A 17562-nucleotide genomic window follows, 5' to 3' on the forward strand; every position below is an offset into this window, starting at 1 on the left:
CTATTTTTTCGAGGCTTAGAATAGGCCATCAAGTACTTCGTTATCGGAGTTTTGATGAGGTGTTCTACTATATGCTGATATTGCACGCTGTCAACGCTTCACCTTATAAAACGCTGCACCTTATAATCTCGCTTCAAAGCTCAAAGTAAAAAAAACAAACTTTAAATCCAGTCTATAATGAAAAACTAAGAATTAAACTTTATTTGACCATTGAACTTAGTGAAAATAAAGGAGATTCATCAAGTCACCACGCCACAGTGGCCAATTGGTCCAAAATTGTCGACATTTTATTAATGGTGGATTTATTTATATTTGAAAAGTAAGAAGAATTAAGAAAAACGAATATCGTAATAGGGTAAATACACACAGCAGTTCTAGCATTATGTACCCTAGACATAAATGTAATCTGACCAGTTTTTTAAGTAATTTCAAAATGTATGTATGAGTGTGAAAAATTACCCCTTAAAAACCCCACCGGGACCACAGCTATAATTTGAGATTTTAAGTACGAAATGACATAAATCATACGTATATAGCTACCATTAACACTACCACATTCATCCTGATATAAATATGACGGTTGGCCATAAAATTGTCCATTCAGGTACACTCACGCTCATACATAATGAAGAAGATGGGTAAAATATTCCGTTGATAAAACTTGAAACCGAGAATGTTAATAAGGTCAATAGAATCATCTCAAATTTCAAGAAGAGGTTACGTCAAAATTGAGAAAACAGCTAGTCAACGCTCTCAGCGGCGGCTTAATGAAAACGTCTTGAAAATATTACAATTAGGGTAAATTTCCCGGTCCCATCCGATTACGACGGCAACGCATGGAGAGGACGGTGATGGGTGCGTAAATTCATTTAAGAACCCTTAAGAAGCAGGAAGAAAAAAAACTGCGAGGCCACCAGTTTTATATTATTTTTTTACATCGATTCCATAATCCATAAGCGCGCTTCGTTATCCATCGCGTCACTCGGGCACACATTTTTTCCCGTCAAAAAATTCCATTGGCGTCGGCGAAGAGAGGCTAGGGGAACTATGAGAACCACAAAGAGGAAGAAAAAGAGCCACTGAGGGGCGAGGAGGCAGGCGGTGAGCGCGGAGTCTCGGCATGGGGCGTGGAGAAGCGATAAAAATTGGACCGGGCGCGGGAAAATGTACTCATCAAAGCTCGGCACCGATGATCGACTGCGTTATAAATGCACCGGCGAAAAGAATTTTTTTGATCCGACGGCATTTGAAGTTTTCCAGAAGTTAAGCCTCGCTCATGCCTCCATTAAAACTTAACCGGGCAGTATGGGGGGGATTAAAAAAAATGACTTGCATACCTTGTTCTTTTGACCTATATCACCGGAGTTTTCAAAGTATCTGTCGCTGCACAGGTCTTCAATAGAATTACTTGGTGGTAGACACAGCGCACTTTGGCCTGCCGAAAACATTGTTTTGACTGGCTTAAATATCTTCACGGTATTGAAGGGCTAAATTTTCAATGCAAAAATATGAGCAGAATATCGTAAAAATTACGAGAAAAGTTTCAAGTACCCAGATCATATACCAGAATAAAATAAAAGAAGGTCATGATCAATGATAAAAATATTTGAAAAAAGAAGAGATTGCTGAGATAAAAAATATAATCTTGTGTAGGTAAGTAATTCTTGAAGGAAATTTTGAGAGCGATAAAAAATAAAAATATTATTTAACATTTTTAATAAAATGATATTTATTATAAATATAACATTTTTAATAATATAATACAATTTTACATGCAGAGACAAATCACGATTAAAATATCTACTTTATGGATACTTGGAAAAGTTTATTATCCACGGAGATAGTAAAATTTAATTTTATATGATACGTAGGAAAAGTATTTCTTCGTGAAATTACGCTAAAAATTAACGCCATGAAACCTATTGATTGTTACTTTTAATATTGCTAATTATTGACAGGTATTTGTCATAGTAACAGTTTTCCTCATCAGAATGACTCGTTGGTGTTGAAACCGGTCGAATTTCAAAAATTAAGCTGTTTGAAGATAAGAAGCTTTAAAATACTTATACTTATTTACCCATGGTCTAGCCTGTAATATAATGATTAAACGATGAACCCTAAAACAAACTATAATAACATGAGGCGATAATTGAAAGGAGAGGCTTGTGACGGCAAGTTCTAGCACAAACACTTTTCGCGTGCTTTTTCTTAAAAAAAGGGTTACCACCACAGACGAAATACAGATAAGAAAATAAAATTAGGGTTAACAGAATGCGGATTACACGAAAAAACTAATGCATTTTATAGCCATCTAAGCCGATATCGAGCCATTCTCACTTAACATAACTGATGTTGCATCAAATACAGCACTCTTTTACTAATAATTCATAACAGTATGGTATCGCATCTTAAAATTAGCGTTTTCGTGATACATACGGTATATAAAACATAATTTCACTTTTTTGCAATATAGTATGAACATTTAACAACATCCCTGTGCTTTGTAGAGAACTACCATAAGAACCTAAGTAAAGTTTATGATTTTCACATGCATTTTCTTCATCCATCATAGAACTGAAATATGCAGTTGAAAGTTACAGAAAAGTACAGTTAGAAGATCATATTTTTGAACTGTAATGACAGTGAAATGTACACTGTGTCGCCCGCCAACCTTCTTAAAAATACCTAATGATCTAAAGACACCGAAACGTCGGAAAAAGAATGACGCTACCGAGTAGCTATGACTTTCAAAATAATTCCAACAAAACAAAATAGGATGAGGGAGCAAGGCGATTCGCTACCCGATAAATCTACTCTGGCATAAAATTGGAGGCGAAAAGGGAGCAGAGAGAAGTCGAAGATTCGAAGAAGAGCAATCGGCTGTAAGGCATCGGTAGTAAAGGAGTGAAATGGAAAGAATTCATTCCAATAAATGATAAAACGAAATGTAATTAGTCTGCGAACATTTCCACTGATGACCATAAAATATAAAATTATATGCACCACAGAGTGAGTCTAATAATAATTACTTAAGTTTTTCATCCTAATTACATGTTAGTTTGCGTCTTCATATCCGGAAAAAATACCTTACTAAGCTATACGAGATGACTAAAGCGCTGAAAAAGTTTCTTCATTGATAAGGAATTCATTTCCAATTTGACGTGCGAAATTGGATCACGACGAAGGATTTCAAAACGGCAGGTAATTTAGAAGTGCAGAAGTAACAAATGCTAATTACCATTGTCTGGCAGTATGACAAATGATCTAAAGATGATTGAGGTCTTCCTTTCACATCTTTGATGCGATTCTAGTAAATAAAAATAAGTTCTATTTACTTCAAAAAGCGGAAGTATAATGCCCTAGTTTCAATGTGCTTCTTGCGGTTCCTTAATAATTGGATTAGTAAGATTCTGGAAACATGATTGAGAGATTATCTGCCAAAGGCAAACTCAGCTGCTTCTTGTAGAGTTAAAATAAGATTCCTTGAGATAAAAAAACGAAAGCATTTAAACAATCTCTGCCAGATTCGAAAATTAACTATCTACCACCACATCATTTACAGTCCTTGACCATGAGAGAATATGTTCTAGCAAAATAAACTCTCGGATATACCACTAGTTTTTCAATTTGCTTATCATATTGTTTCTTAGATTTTTCAAGTAAAATGCTTGGAATGTAGCAAAGTAATTTATTGGGAGAGGAAAATACGATACAAGCTGAAACATATAACACTTCAAAGCAATAAAACTACATTTACAAAAATAGGTTGTAGAATACTTTAGAAATAGAAATTTATTTCTAAAAAAATTCAGCAATTTTGTAACTTTATAAAAAAGTAAATCCTAATTTTAAGATTAGGAAAAATGTGGGAGTTTGGAAATCATAATCGTTGGGCGTTAAATGGAGTTAAATAGTAATTCTGCAACATTTATGTCCATACAACTAAGATATAGTGTAAACCTTTAGTAAAATAGAGTCATACACGACCATCAACGTAGTGACTATCATTTTATATTTCTATATAAATAAAACGAAAGATGACAGAATAGTAAAAAATTAAAATTAAACTCAACATTATATTTTTAGTGATTTTAGCAGTAAACGAATTAAACCATTAGTACCAGCCTCTCTGTTATACATTCATACAAAAAATATAGAAAATAAGTCAAAAAATTTGAGAAACCCTGAAACACGATTGTATATATTTTTCCATTATTCCTCTAACAATTTTTGATATTTAGAATTTTAAATTGAACAAATTAAGGCATTTAATTCATGAAACTACGTACAAGGAATAAATCAAAGAAATGACATAGTCTACTACTGTCCCACCTCATGTGCATAAATCAATTAATGAACTCGAGGATAATTATAATTCAAGTTTATAATAATACCTATTGGATGAGTGATGGGGATATACAATAATCGATAAAAAATACCGAGATAAATCTTCGGATAACGTTGTGACGAACAATGGGAAAAACGAATCTCGAAAACAACGAAGAGAAATATAAACCCCGACGAATATTTTTTATTCACTAAACACTCTCCCAAATGAATCACTCCCAGCTCTGCGAATCATCGAAAAAAAATTAATCGGAAGCGTGAAAAATGACAAAATGGGGAAAGGCGAGTGAAGTTCAGCAAAAGCTCGGCCCTAACAATGAACCAACTCGGCCCAACTGGGATGGCTGGCTGGCCTCTGACCAGATTATTGGGGAAGAGCTACCGAAAGAAAAGAGCTAGAACGTTTTACTTGTGCCATTATGATTGAAAAGTTTGTTCTTTGCCTACGGAGGGGTATCGAAAGAATGGAGACAGCAAGGCTGGGTTGCGTTTATTCCCACAAACGTTGCTTTATATAAAATGGAATTAAGCGTTATGGGCAAACAAAATGCAACTCCCCTGGTAGTGACAGTGTTACCATCAAAAACTTTAATATCTCGAGGAAAACTTTCAAACATTTTTCATATATTATAATGTTAGCTGCCCAATATATGACCTGTATAAAAATAACGCAAGGATGTTTTGAAAATATTATAAAGCTTAGATACATTCAATTCCATTCAACATTCATGCAATTCATAAAAAATAATGATAGGTTGGATAATGTTTATAATTTGATAACAATTGTACGGCAAAAATTGTAAACCTTAAATTTCGGCATCTTTCGAGAAAGCATAAACGAGCCAAATAAAATCCTTTGCACTGCACTGAGATGACATAGTCGAGGGGCATACATATGTGATGCAATAGTTTTAGAAAAATTTAAAGATCTATTACCATCAAGTCAACATGTAAGCCTAGACAAATGTTGTATTATTAATTAAATGATAAATAGATGCGGAAGAACTACGGAATGTTGTGTTTATGGTCTACATAGTTCAATGTTTGAAAGCACTGTTGCTTCGTGGCATCTTATCCATCGAATAAATGAGTAAATGTATTAAAATACGTAAAAATATGCACCTTTCAATAAAAAATGGGCGAAATTAAAGACTAATGTACGTATATAAGGAAAAGGAGGCAACTATGTAAGTATTTTTTCATTCACATTACACCGCGCAAATCACCTCAATAGATGTGTGGCGGCAGGTATTGGCTCCGGATGTAGATCTGTGCGAGAATGCCAAGCATATTAAGTTGCGTTTGAGAAAATTTTATTCCTTCCTATGATTTTGTATTTGTATACCTATAACATCGGCCCACAATTTACAAAGTACTTTATTATTTTGGTGAAAATCCGTTCCTCTTCTATCCTATCGAAAACTTATTTCCTATTAACTCATTTTTGATTGATATGAAAAGATAAACTGATCATAGGAAAATGTCCAAGGTTATGCTGAGGAAGAACATATTGATGCATCAAATTACATCACGCAAAATCGGTCCTCCTTTTAGAGGATGTGAGGCGTGAGATATATCCGAGCAATTTCACACGACCAGTGACAATGCACACATACAAATGAAAGCCCGCAGAGGGAGTTCGAGGAGACAGCCGAGCGAAGAGCTTTGCGAATTAAAATGAAAAGAGAGGGCAGTGGAACGATTTGGATGGGGGGGGTCGTAGTGAGATGCGAAGGCACGCGTGAGGTAGGGGCGGCCCTGGGGGTCGGGGGCAGTATAACGGGGGCAGTGGCCGGCGGACTGGGGATTTTGGTATCCTCCGCTATGGTATGGGGAGACGATATAGCGCGGGAATACTCGCGGCGTGACATCAAAATGGAAGTCGGCCAACAATTGATTTATCTGCCATCGGCATCCACCGCCTCCTCGCGATTTTCACGGAGAGATCCAACGTCCAAAACACTCGCTCTACCATTCCAAATAAAGAATAAAAGCCTGCGTTTCCGCCCGAAATTTTCCGCCCCTCGCCACCACGGTCAAAGAGGAAAGGAAAATAATATGAACCGAGTGTTGAATACAATGCCATAACTGCTTTCTCAATGCGTGATGATTATTTTTAATTTTCAACGTTCGGAGCTCTTCGTCATTAGTAGTGAAGGCAGAATTTTACGAATCAATGAGGTAATTTTTATTCGAAAACTATATGGAAATAAAAGCGGAATGAAGGACCCTAAGGATAATATGTATTCTATACTTCGATTAATAGCAAGGGTATACAGAAACATCTAATTCAGCTAATAAACTAATTCAGGATACTAAAACTACCTAGTAAGTGCAATAATACTTGAAAATGATTTTAGCCAACTTTCATATTTGATAATGCCCTTAAGCAAATGCATGGATTTTAAAGTAGAAATATAAAATGTCTCTATTACCGCTATTTCCCTTAGGAAACCAATTATAGCTACAGATAACATAAATAATTGTACTTCATATTAATCAAAATAGTATTTCTACTTTGAGAAATACATAAAATGTTAAATTTTATGAATCACGACTTCATTGAGCGCGAAGCAGGATATACAGAAATTAATCACGAATAGTTGATGAATGATCGATAGATCCTAGATTATTCTTAATTTCTGAAGGAGTACACTCAGAACATGATGTTACGAAATGTGAATTAATTTACCAAAACATTAACTACATACATAAAAGAAACATTGGTAAAAACAGTAAATTAAGAATCGTCTATCGATAAAAATAAATATATTACTGCACTATGCTCATAAAATTAATAAATATACAATTATGAAGGAGCGCCATATTTTGAACTGTCAATATTCGCCAAAGATATGAGACAAAAGAGTTCACAATAACACGAGAAAAATAATTACTTCTATGTGCGATCACACTAAAAGCTGACTTCTCAATTAAACGCAATGGTATTACTACAGATGAAATTGCAGAGATGAAATGATTCTTTACCAAGAGAAGTAACGTCTGATTGTTACAATTATCTTTACGCAGGGTACTATTATTCTTCTATAATAAAAGACTAGTACTTTATACCTACGTAACCACAATAAAATGGACATAGCTGTTAAAAAGGAATATGCCGTTGTTTATCTTTTCCTTCGATCTGCGCGAACTAGAAGCACCATTTGCCACAGACATATATACTTTATGAGAGCATTACATTCTTAGTACCAAATCAAACCGAAGTTGGTACGTAAGCGCTATTAAGATAATTGGGCGGACTTCTTTTAAGAAGAGTTTTTTTAAGTATTCCGACAGTGGCATTGTTCTCCCGACATCAGCGACTCAGTACCCATAAAAATTAATCCAAATGGCAGCTGAAATGACGGCCACTAAAAACCTAACTCTGAAATTAGGTACTTCTACAGCTATTCTCTACTGCATAACTCCTTGGTCAGTGGAGGACAAAAGGAACACAGATAAATATGGGGTGATTTTCGAGGACAGATCGGAGTTTTCCAAAATAATAAAGGATACGAGCAGCCCGGTTTTGATTCTAATTTATGGAATGCAGCTACGCAGAACGTTGTGAACGACCTATTGAGTGCCTCTTTGTGTCAGTGCAATAAAGAGCTGCAGCTATCTCATTTCTAAGCCATTTAATCCATTCGACACTTTAACGGTGAAACGACAAGGAAGCACTTTTAAAAATAAAATCCGGTGAAAGAGGGCAAAATTTACTCCCAAAAACTTCACTTCTAAATGAGAATGGGACTTAGTTGAAGCATTCTATTGTAAAAAACTCCATTCCACAATTTTTTTCAGAAAACGAACTATCCGTAAGTTGAAAAATAAATCTTTTACCCCCAAAATAACGAAAATCAAATATATTTTTCATTTAACAATGACTGGCACTCACTTAATGAAGGGGCACATCGAATATCCGTTCAAAAATTAAGAAGGAAAGGAATGCGAAAAGAAAGAGCATAAGGATATTATTATCGACGAAAAATTTGATAACAAATGAAAAAAATCGTGCAAATTCTCTCTGAAGTATACAAAGCATCAAAAAAACTTCCTTTTTCCAAACTCTGAAAAATCGATTTTAATGAGGCAATGCTAATTAGAATGCGGTACATGAAAACTATACATTGAAAGACAAGAGCATTGAAATATGAGCACGGGAACCAATTCATCAAAACAAAATCAATACCACACATAGCATAAAGCAATATTTTATTTAATTCATTCCTGACACAATTAACAGATGAAATATGTTAAATTTACAAATAATGTGAACAAAAAGTTCGATATAGTACCTGAATAAATCAATTCCAATCGTGTAATTTAAAACTTACATTCTAGAAAGCCATATATCCTCTTTCCATGACACTCAATTATCGTTGGAAGCCAAGTGATACAATTCCCGATGCTTGTCATAGCATAAATCTGCCTCTTTATTTGTTATGACTTTTATTGCAACTGATATAAAACGGAACACACAAAAATTACGTCGAATTGCGAAAAATTCCTTGAAATTTACAGAGAATTGAAAATTAAATATTACTGGCAGACATGACATCGAGAGTGATGAAAGTTTAATTTTATCGTGAACCTGGTTTTGGCGTAAAAATTAGGCTTCACTAAATTTCCGCAGCTTGAAATATAACGAAGCAACAAACAGCAAAAAATGTCAACGCAAACAGCATTTTTAAAGTAATGAATATATCACAAAAGGAAATTATTTGGAAATAATAGCTTAGTTTGCGATTTATGAGTGATGCAATAAACTTGCGGTTAAGGCAGTTTGCAACGGATGAAATGGTTATAAGATATCTAGCATATCTATCATTGGGGATTGCGAAGTAAGTCTCAGCGCGAGGATCAAATATGGACTCAAAATTATAAGATAAATAAAAAATGTCATTTTTATTCCTACCATTACGGCCTTTTCAACAAAAATTAATGAGAATCATAAAAAAATTCCCAAGAAGTCATACAACTAACTTTTACATGAAAAAGAGTGACAATAGCATAAAAAATACAACCTTCATATTTACCATACGAAATCACCCAGGGTCATTTATAAAATGCCTAAGAGGGATATTTCCGTAAAATACGGCTGCTATAAGCGATAAGTAAGTCTCAAGACCTACTGAAAATTTTTTTGATTTCAATTATCACTCCGGCAATACATACTGAAAATTTACACGAGCTACAGCATTCAGATAATCGAATTTATCAATATCAATACAAAAAAGTAATATCGCATAAATATTGCTTAAAGCATTGCGAAATAGAGAAATAAGACCTTAGCGGGCTCCTTAATTGCTTGCGAAATAAAAGAGTTAAAATTACTAATCGGAAGATATGAGATATAACTAGAATAGATTAGAATTAAATTCGTTTTATTTAACGAAATGGCAAAAAAAGTTATCAGGAAGCGATTATCTGATATTATGAAACACCTTTGACGAACGTTAATGAGGAATTTAACATCAACTTTGAAAAATCAGTATCCAAGAGAAGCTGAATCCAATGCCAATGAAAATATTGTTTATCTTTCCCTCTTTGTAATGATAACATTTAAAGCATGAAACTTAGAGCCTTTGGCAGAATATTATAATGCTGACTAAAAGAAGGGCGACAGCATGAAAATCGTGCCTGTCCATGCATTCGGCTCACTCCAAATATTTTGCGTAATTCTCAATACTCTATGAAATATTACCCAATGATTCAAGCAAAAGAAGTTACCCTCCCCATTTACCTTAATAAACAAGTTTTCACTCATGTACTTAACAAATTTGGCCAACTTTGCTGAGCAATTTTACCTTAAGTACTTATATTTTTTTATAAAAATACTTTCTCACGCTTCAAAGTCATATTTGATAAAAAAAAGTAATATTACTCGGTGTGGAAAAAATAAGCTTCCTTCATTTATACATTTGTAAGCATAAAATGGAGATTATTTTTGTTGTAACGGGCACTTTCCATGGCTGTATGAAAATGATAAATTTTGGCATAATTTGATGATTTATAATAAGTAGTGAACGACATATTACGCTTCCCGTTCCAATTACGTTTTAATAAGTATTCAAAACGATAATACAATTGAAAATCACTCTAAAAATGATTTTTCAACACTAAAGTCTCATTATTGCCGAAATTTCCGAAATTTCCACGAAAACTGTTTTCGTCGTGCCCTATGTGGCTATTTTTGTGTTTTCTAAATGGATGTGTAATTTTATGGACAATTTGTAAGTATTACATATAGGTCTATAATATAAAGAGAAACATTCTAAATGTCAACCCCGCACTTCCTGAATTCATTTCAATGGAATGGCTTTATACCAAAATTTATAATAATATAAATGTTTCTCCATTGAAACAACGCTTAATACATTTCTTTAACAATGTTTTTCAACTTTCATCGCCTTTGAAATACGAAAGAGCATCCGCGTAGGATGTAAGCGGCAAATTTGGACGGTTTTGCAACTGAAAATGGCGGGAATACATGTGCGACATGACACACAGCAGTAGAACTACTATGAACGCGACGGACGAGCGGACGAACAGGGCAGCGAGAAGTTGCAGATGCGCTCACCGTGTTACGCAACGGTTTTCCCACGCGAGGACACGCCCGCCGGCATGGGCGTTCGACGCCTCGTTTTCTCTGGATATGTATCAGAGAGAAGAGGGAAAAAGAGACAGCCATCGGAAATGCCGCGAGTGCGGACACGACTCCCGTTCATTGGGACGGGTTGGGAGAGTAAGCATTCACCGGGAGAATAGGGCGACGCCAACCGGGAAATGGGAGCGGGCTCGCCCGGCCACCGCCACCTCCGGTGGCCTAGTGGATACCATTGAGGGCTCGGAAAAAATAGAAGCACCGAGAACAAAGAAGATTGGTAGATGCTTCGTGCCCGGGTGGAATCTCTATAGAATTCAGAGACGACCTATTTCAACTGGTATCATTTTCCTACTCTGTGATACACTTTTCAAATAGAGCAATTTCTTTGGTGGATATTTAATTATAGAAGCCTACTGAATACTCTTTGTTTTTATTTTGACAATATGGAAATTAAAAAAAAAACTTTTAAATAAAGCAAAGCATTCGGCATTACTGACACTTATTTCACATTAAGCATGCTATGCTTAGCGTGAAATATTTCTATGCTTTTCATACCTCTCCATTGATGAAAATAACATTCGGTACTTTGACAAGAAAGGGCGGAAATAAATTGGTCATAAAATGAAGGAAAAACTATCAATAAAATTATAAAGTCAAATGCAAGGTTTAGAATCCTGGCCTTTGAGTACACTACCTAAGAGAAATAAATTTATCGGTAATACATTCGACTAATTAGAAATCATAAGGCGTAGATTTGGCTTGGAGTTCAGATACAAATCTTTAATTTAGAATAATGTCAAAAATAGGTGAACGTCTACAGTGAACAACAAAATAAATGTAAAACATCTCTTAAAAACCTAGCGTTTACCATAATTCCGAGCCAATAGTCATATAAACTAATCCTTGAGTCAAAATTGTTGAAAATTGGGTCCATAGGGAAGATCACGGACATTAATAGACTCGTCTGCAATTTTAAAATTATTTTAATCCTCTCAAATACAGATAATTCCGATAAAAAATCGAAAATAACCTTGCAATAATCCTACTAATACCATCGTAATGTTTAAAATAGGGACACTGTGTCATCGTCGATGCTCAGAGAGAAAAACCTCAAAGGGGGAAAAATCTAGCAAGGAAAAATTTACGAGAGACGTGGAATGGCTGGGAGGCTGAGGACAGGAGAAGCTGACAAGGGCCTTCCAGAAACGAAACATCTCCCACTGCTTCCCTCACAGATGAACTGATGGACAAAAACGCTTACGAGGCGAGAGCACACTACTGACATAGAGCATTATTTTATGTCGCGGATGTTTCCAAAAAAATAAGAAACAGAAAAGGTCCAAGAGAGTGAAAAATAATGCGAAAAAAACCTCACAGAATAAGGTGCAGAAAAAAGAGCTGAAGAAACGCAAACGAGGGACGAGGGACAGTCAGAAAAGGCTAGGATCCATTTATTTCATCTCTACCGCTGCTGAACCTTCTTATCGAGAATTCAACCCCCGTCTTCCATTACTGCCAACGCCTCCCGAACGGTGACGTGGGCAATGAGCAATGAAGCCGGGTGACCGTTATCCCCTGGAGGTTCGAAGGTTCCCTAAGTGGCTCTAAAGCCATGATTGTACGAGTCATGCGTAGTATTGTGCGCAATTCTGTTGAGAATTTGAATCGGCTTTCAGAGTTTTCCTAGTATGGACCTTTTTCCACTCTCAGAGAAAATACTAAATATACAAATTTTAAAAGTTCAAGTGAGAAAGACACCTGAAATGGAAAAACGCAGGGTTATGAATACCATGACGGTACTTGACTTATCCGAGTAACGTGGTACCTTTCATATGAAAGGGTAATTTTAGGGTAACTTCAGCTCAAATAGTAGCAATTACTACGGTTTCTACCTGGAAAAAAAGAAAAAAACTTAAAATAAAAATAATTGAATACGTACTTAAATGAATTTTACCCGATATAGAAAGAAGAACTCAACTGATTGCCACTGAAATTCGATACTAGTAACACCGTGGACAGGATGAGATTAATATGGAACATGCTTTTCTCACTGGCGAACCGAAAATAGCTCACGAAAGCATAAATCATACTTCCCAAAATCAATTCAGCCTTAGCTTGGATAAAAATCTGGCATGAGGGATGAGAAAAGTAAATATGGTTAGAAGACTACACATTTAAATTTTCAATTGTAAGTTGTGTCTGTGTAAATATTTCCGCAGATAGAAATTTATGATTACATGTAGGGACACGAAACGGCATTCCTTTAACTATAATGTCGATAGTAAGTATACTACAAGTCATATTCAGAGATAAATTATCCAAAATTCTAGGCCAAAATGGTATTCAGAATTGGAGAACAGTTGGTGACTTTCACGCTGAGAATCTCTTTTTTGAAAACAAAAACAGCAATGCTGAGGTCACAACTAAATCAAAAATTTTTTGACACCCCACTCATGTGGTGACTTTTTGACCGTCCCATATATCGCATATTTATTTATACATACGCCTTTATGGCTGACTGCAAGAAAATTTTATATGATATTATATTTGTGACCACACGCACAACTATACCCTCCCTCCCGCAATGCTGTCACACAGCGCATGTCATTCCTCTCCATCCCTGTACAGGAATAAAAAAGAAATGAAATAAACCACCGACCCCTGACACACCACTTTACCGCTCGCCCTCTGACCTACCCGAGGGAGAGGGAGGGGAACACACACATCGAGCTAATAACTCACGTAGGAAGAAAATATATATGACGAGAGAAGCCTACAATGCCGTCCAAATGCGGAAGTTCAAGCGATGGCTGACAGGTCGCATACGGAAGGCTCGTTGGCAGGCGAGATTGGACCGTTGGACGGTCAGGGGTTGAGGCATCGGGGAAGAGGGACGATACAGCTGAGGAAATGTAAAACTGTGCTAAAAGAACGAAAAAGAGGAAATACACAAGGCATGGGATATACTTATCGACAAAAGGGGAGGTTATGGACATTTTTTATCACACAAAAAAGTGTCTGGAAGTTTACGACAAAATATGGAGGATAGATTTGTTGAACATTTCTAAAACACACATTTTCTATGTTTACTTTGAAAGAATCATTTCATAAATTCGTTTATATAGCTAGAAATATTTTAATTTTTAAATAGGCCTATGCGATGATTCTGCATCAACTTCAAACGCTAACATCCTTAAATGTTTTACGAAAAAACAAAAACTTGCGAATTACTATACACTTTATAATGTTTTACTGTCTCATATTCACATAAATATGAGCATATTTCATGAATGATGAAAATACTAGGCTTATCGTGCTAACTGCGTAGATAAAAGCAATCGTCATCAAAATTTGATGTAAATTCCACACCAGTAGCCATTAACTAAATGCTCCGACCGATAGGTTGATGAGGGTAGATCAGGGATGAAGAGATGAACTGTCACACGTTCTGGGCAAAGTGACAACTTTCTTTCCAGGGCCATCTCGAACCGCGAACATTATTTTGAGGATTCTCCTTAGTTAAACCCAGGATTTGGACCCGGAATAGTAACAAACTGTATTTCTTTAAAATATTAAGTATTTTTACAGCATAAAAAACCTAGCGAATTAAATGTTTAAACTTTTAGCAGAATCAACTTCACATAAAATAAGACCACACTTCATGACTTACTCGTCCCATCGGGACGGCTGTGTAGAGAAATTGACATGTAATGCAGTTCAAAATAAAATACGCAGTCGTTGTCACTCAGTCGACATTCAACATGTAGGCTGATTAGGGTAAATAAGAGTAAAGCCCGCCCTATACTTAGCTTCAGGCGTGTGACTATCACACGTTCTGGGGAGAGGGGAAACTTTCTTTACAAGACCATCTCGAACCACAAGTTTAATTTTGAAGGTTTCCTAAGGATTCATCTGCGATTCATACCCGGAATATGTACATTCAGTAGCCAAAGGCTTTGCCAAGCAAATGACCTGCCTCCTTCCCTGATAACTATATCAGGAAAGTTTTCGACAATCTATACAAATACAGCAAACTGATACTCGGAAACATACATCACGAGAGAGTGAGAGAGAGCAACGCGCTCGACCGGAATGAATTGAAATTCGTTCCTCTTGTCCTCTCCGCAGCAACACGGTTGCATGGGAGATGTGTGCTGTGAAATTTACCGACGGAAAAAGGGGACGTGAAATTTCACCGCCGGATGAATTATTTATAAGCCTCGGAAAAAGAATAAAACATGTTCAACCCTGAATCGAGAACGAATACCCCGTTATTTTGTTTCCTAAATAGGAATATTTTTACGCGACCCACCCAAGTCGTAGTAGAATTTGCTGACCAAATATTTACTGCAGAGACGGTGCCAAACATGGAGATAAGCAGTACAAACAACTGCGTTTAGGTTAAATGCATTCGCTCTCAAAGTATCCCTGAGAGAGTATTACGCTGTAGCGATATCACACGAAATATTGCATCCAAGACCAATATGAGTTATAAATATTTGCGTATGCTTCATCGTAGAGTATTTTGCAATGAGGTAGTCAGCCGGTGTAATTAAGTTGAAACGGTGAATAAAGAAATAATTTATTTTCCTTCGCATATATCGTCGTAATTGGAGAGCTATAAATGAAAATACCAATTCATGAATAAATTAATGCTGATAATCGCGATTTGAAATATTTTGAGTGCCTGAACGTTGCATAAGTGCTAGTTCAATATCGTTAATATACGTTTAGAAAAAGGTATCACGAAAAAAATAATTCACGGAGGCAAACTGTAATAACATCGATTTACACTGTAATGAGCCGAAAAAAATCGCTTTAATTCACATTACCATGAGCTTCGATCATATTGTGCCCTAGCGCATGAAACTCAACGCAAATAGTACATACGCATCAATAAACAAGGCAAAAAATATATGGAAAGATAGCTAGTACATCGAGCATAATATGACCATCAAGAGTTAAAAGTTATGTAAACAATCAGGTCATACGGAGGTAAAAATAACCTCTCTCGAGGAAAGTTCTGTGTTTAGACCTCCCCTTTTTTAACCCTTTAAAAACTTTTTGCAGACAAAAGCAGTACTGAAAAAAAGGTGTCACAGTGACACTCAATCTGTCACAAGTAAATAAATGCGTGCTTGCTTGCCTCACGCATGTAAATTGAAATACATATATATTTTGATTCCCACAGGGAAAAGGGGCAGGCCGAGTTTTTCCCTTCTCCCCACACCGAGTGATAACTGATTTTCGCCCCCTAAAAGAACGTTCACTCGTACCATCCCCTTGGGGAAGAAGGCAGGTTGGTAGGCACAACGACACGATTACAGTTTCGATATGATGCTGAAAACGGGAAAGAGCGAGAAAAAGCGGAAAATACAGGCAGGAAGGACGGAAGGAAGGATTGAGTGAAAGGGAGATATCCAGTGCGGAAAGCACGTATCTCCGTCCTCGCATAAGGACATCCATCCGCGGTCTTGGAAGAGAGGAGGGCGGGATGAACGGGGGGTCGTGAATTTATGGCGTATCAAGAGAAGCGGCGTGATCACCTACATGCTCTCCCTCGGAAGAGTGGCGACTTCAAGCGCACCGACTCAATTCCGCTATTCATTCTCTTGGGTCGACACATTCTGGGATTAACCCCGGACAGCTCTTTGAGGATTCTTTTAAAATCCCTAGCACCCCTCTCCATTAACTCAGATGTGAGTGTTCAATATATCTCTCCGTTTCCCAACGTCGTATTATCTCATGAATGAGTCCATAAATACATATTTTATAATAGGTAGGTCAAAAAAGTACTCAAAACCTGAGGTACTAAAAGGCACTGAATATGCTAAGACTAAAATATAAAAAATATATGGTTCAACAGGAGTTTTTACTATTAATTGACACAAAATTAAACAAAATCTGAGACCTAGTGCCGATTATATTTTCACCAAAAATGAAGCTTTATTATATGTACTTCATTGCCAATTTCAAACAACATGGTGCGTGGCTGTTACTATCTATCGTCATGAAGCACTAGTGATAAGCATTGCGCGCAGAGGCCTGTTGTTAGTCGTACACATGAATGTAAAAAGTATGAGGAGAAGATGGAAGTTATTTTGGAGATGGCTGCGAGGAGCAATACTTAGGCTCAAAAAATTACGAATCAGAATCTCATAAAATTATAGAATTTAAGCATTTAATGGTAATAAGCGAAGTAATATATAAAATAACTAATGATGAAACATAGCTGCTTAAATGATAGTCACGTTTTATATGAGATATGGAATATACCTGTATATGAAGTAAAACCTTTACCTTGACCGTAACTTGGGGAAAATAAGTGCAAAAGAACTGGACGTGAGAAAACGGGCCACCGAAAAAGAGACAGTGGAGAAAAAATAGACTAGGAGGGAGGGACGAAGAGGAGAAAGCTTTGGTATTATTGGCGACCAAGGGATGTATCGATTCTCACGACCTACTGGTAGAAGAGAAGAAAGACACAGCAAGGAAAGAGACGCGTAGTGTGTGAGAAGGTAGGAAAAAAAGAGAAAGGTTGGCCTAACTTTCGCACGAACAAATCACCATGACTGCGTGGATGGTGCAGAAAAAAATAAAATCCA

The sequence above is a fragment of the Ischnura elegans genome, chromosome 2 (genome assembly GCF_921293095.1).
Source record: "Ischnura elegans chromosome 2, ioIscEleg1.1, whole genome shotgun sequence".
NCBI lineage: Eukaryota > Metazoa > Arthropoda > Insecta > Odonata > Coenagrionidae > Ischnura > Ischnura elegans.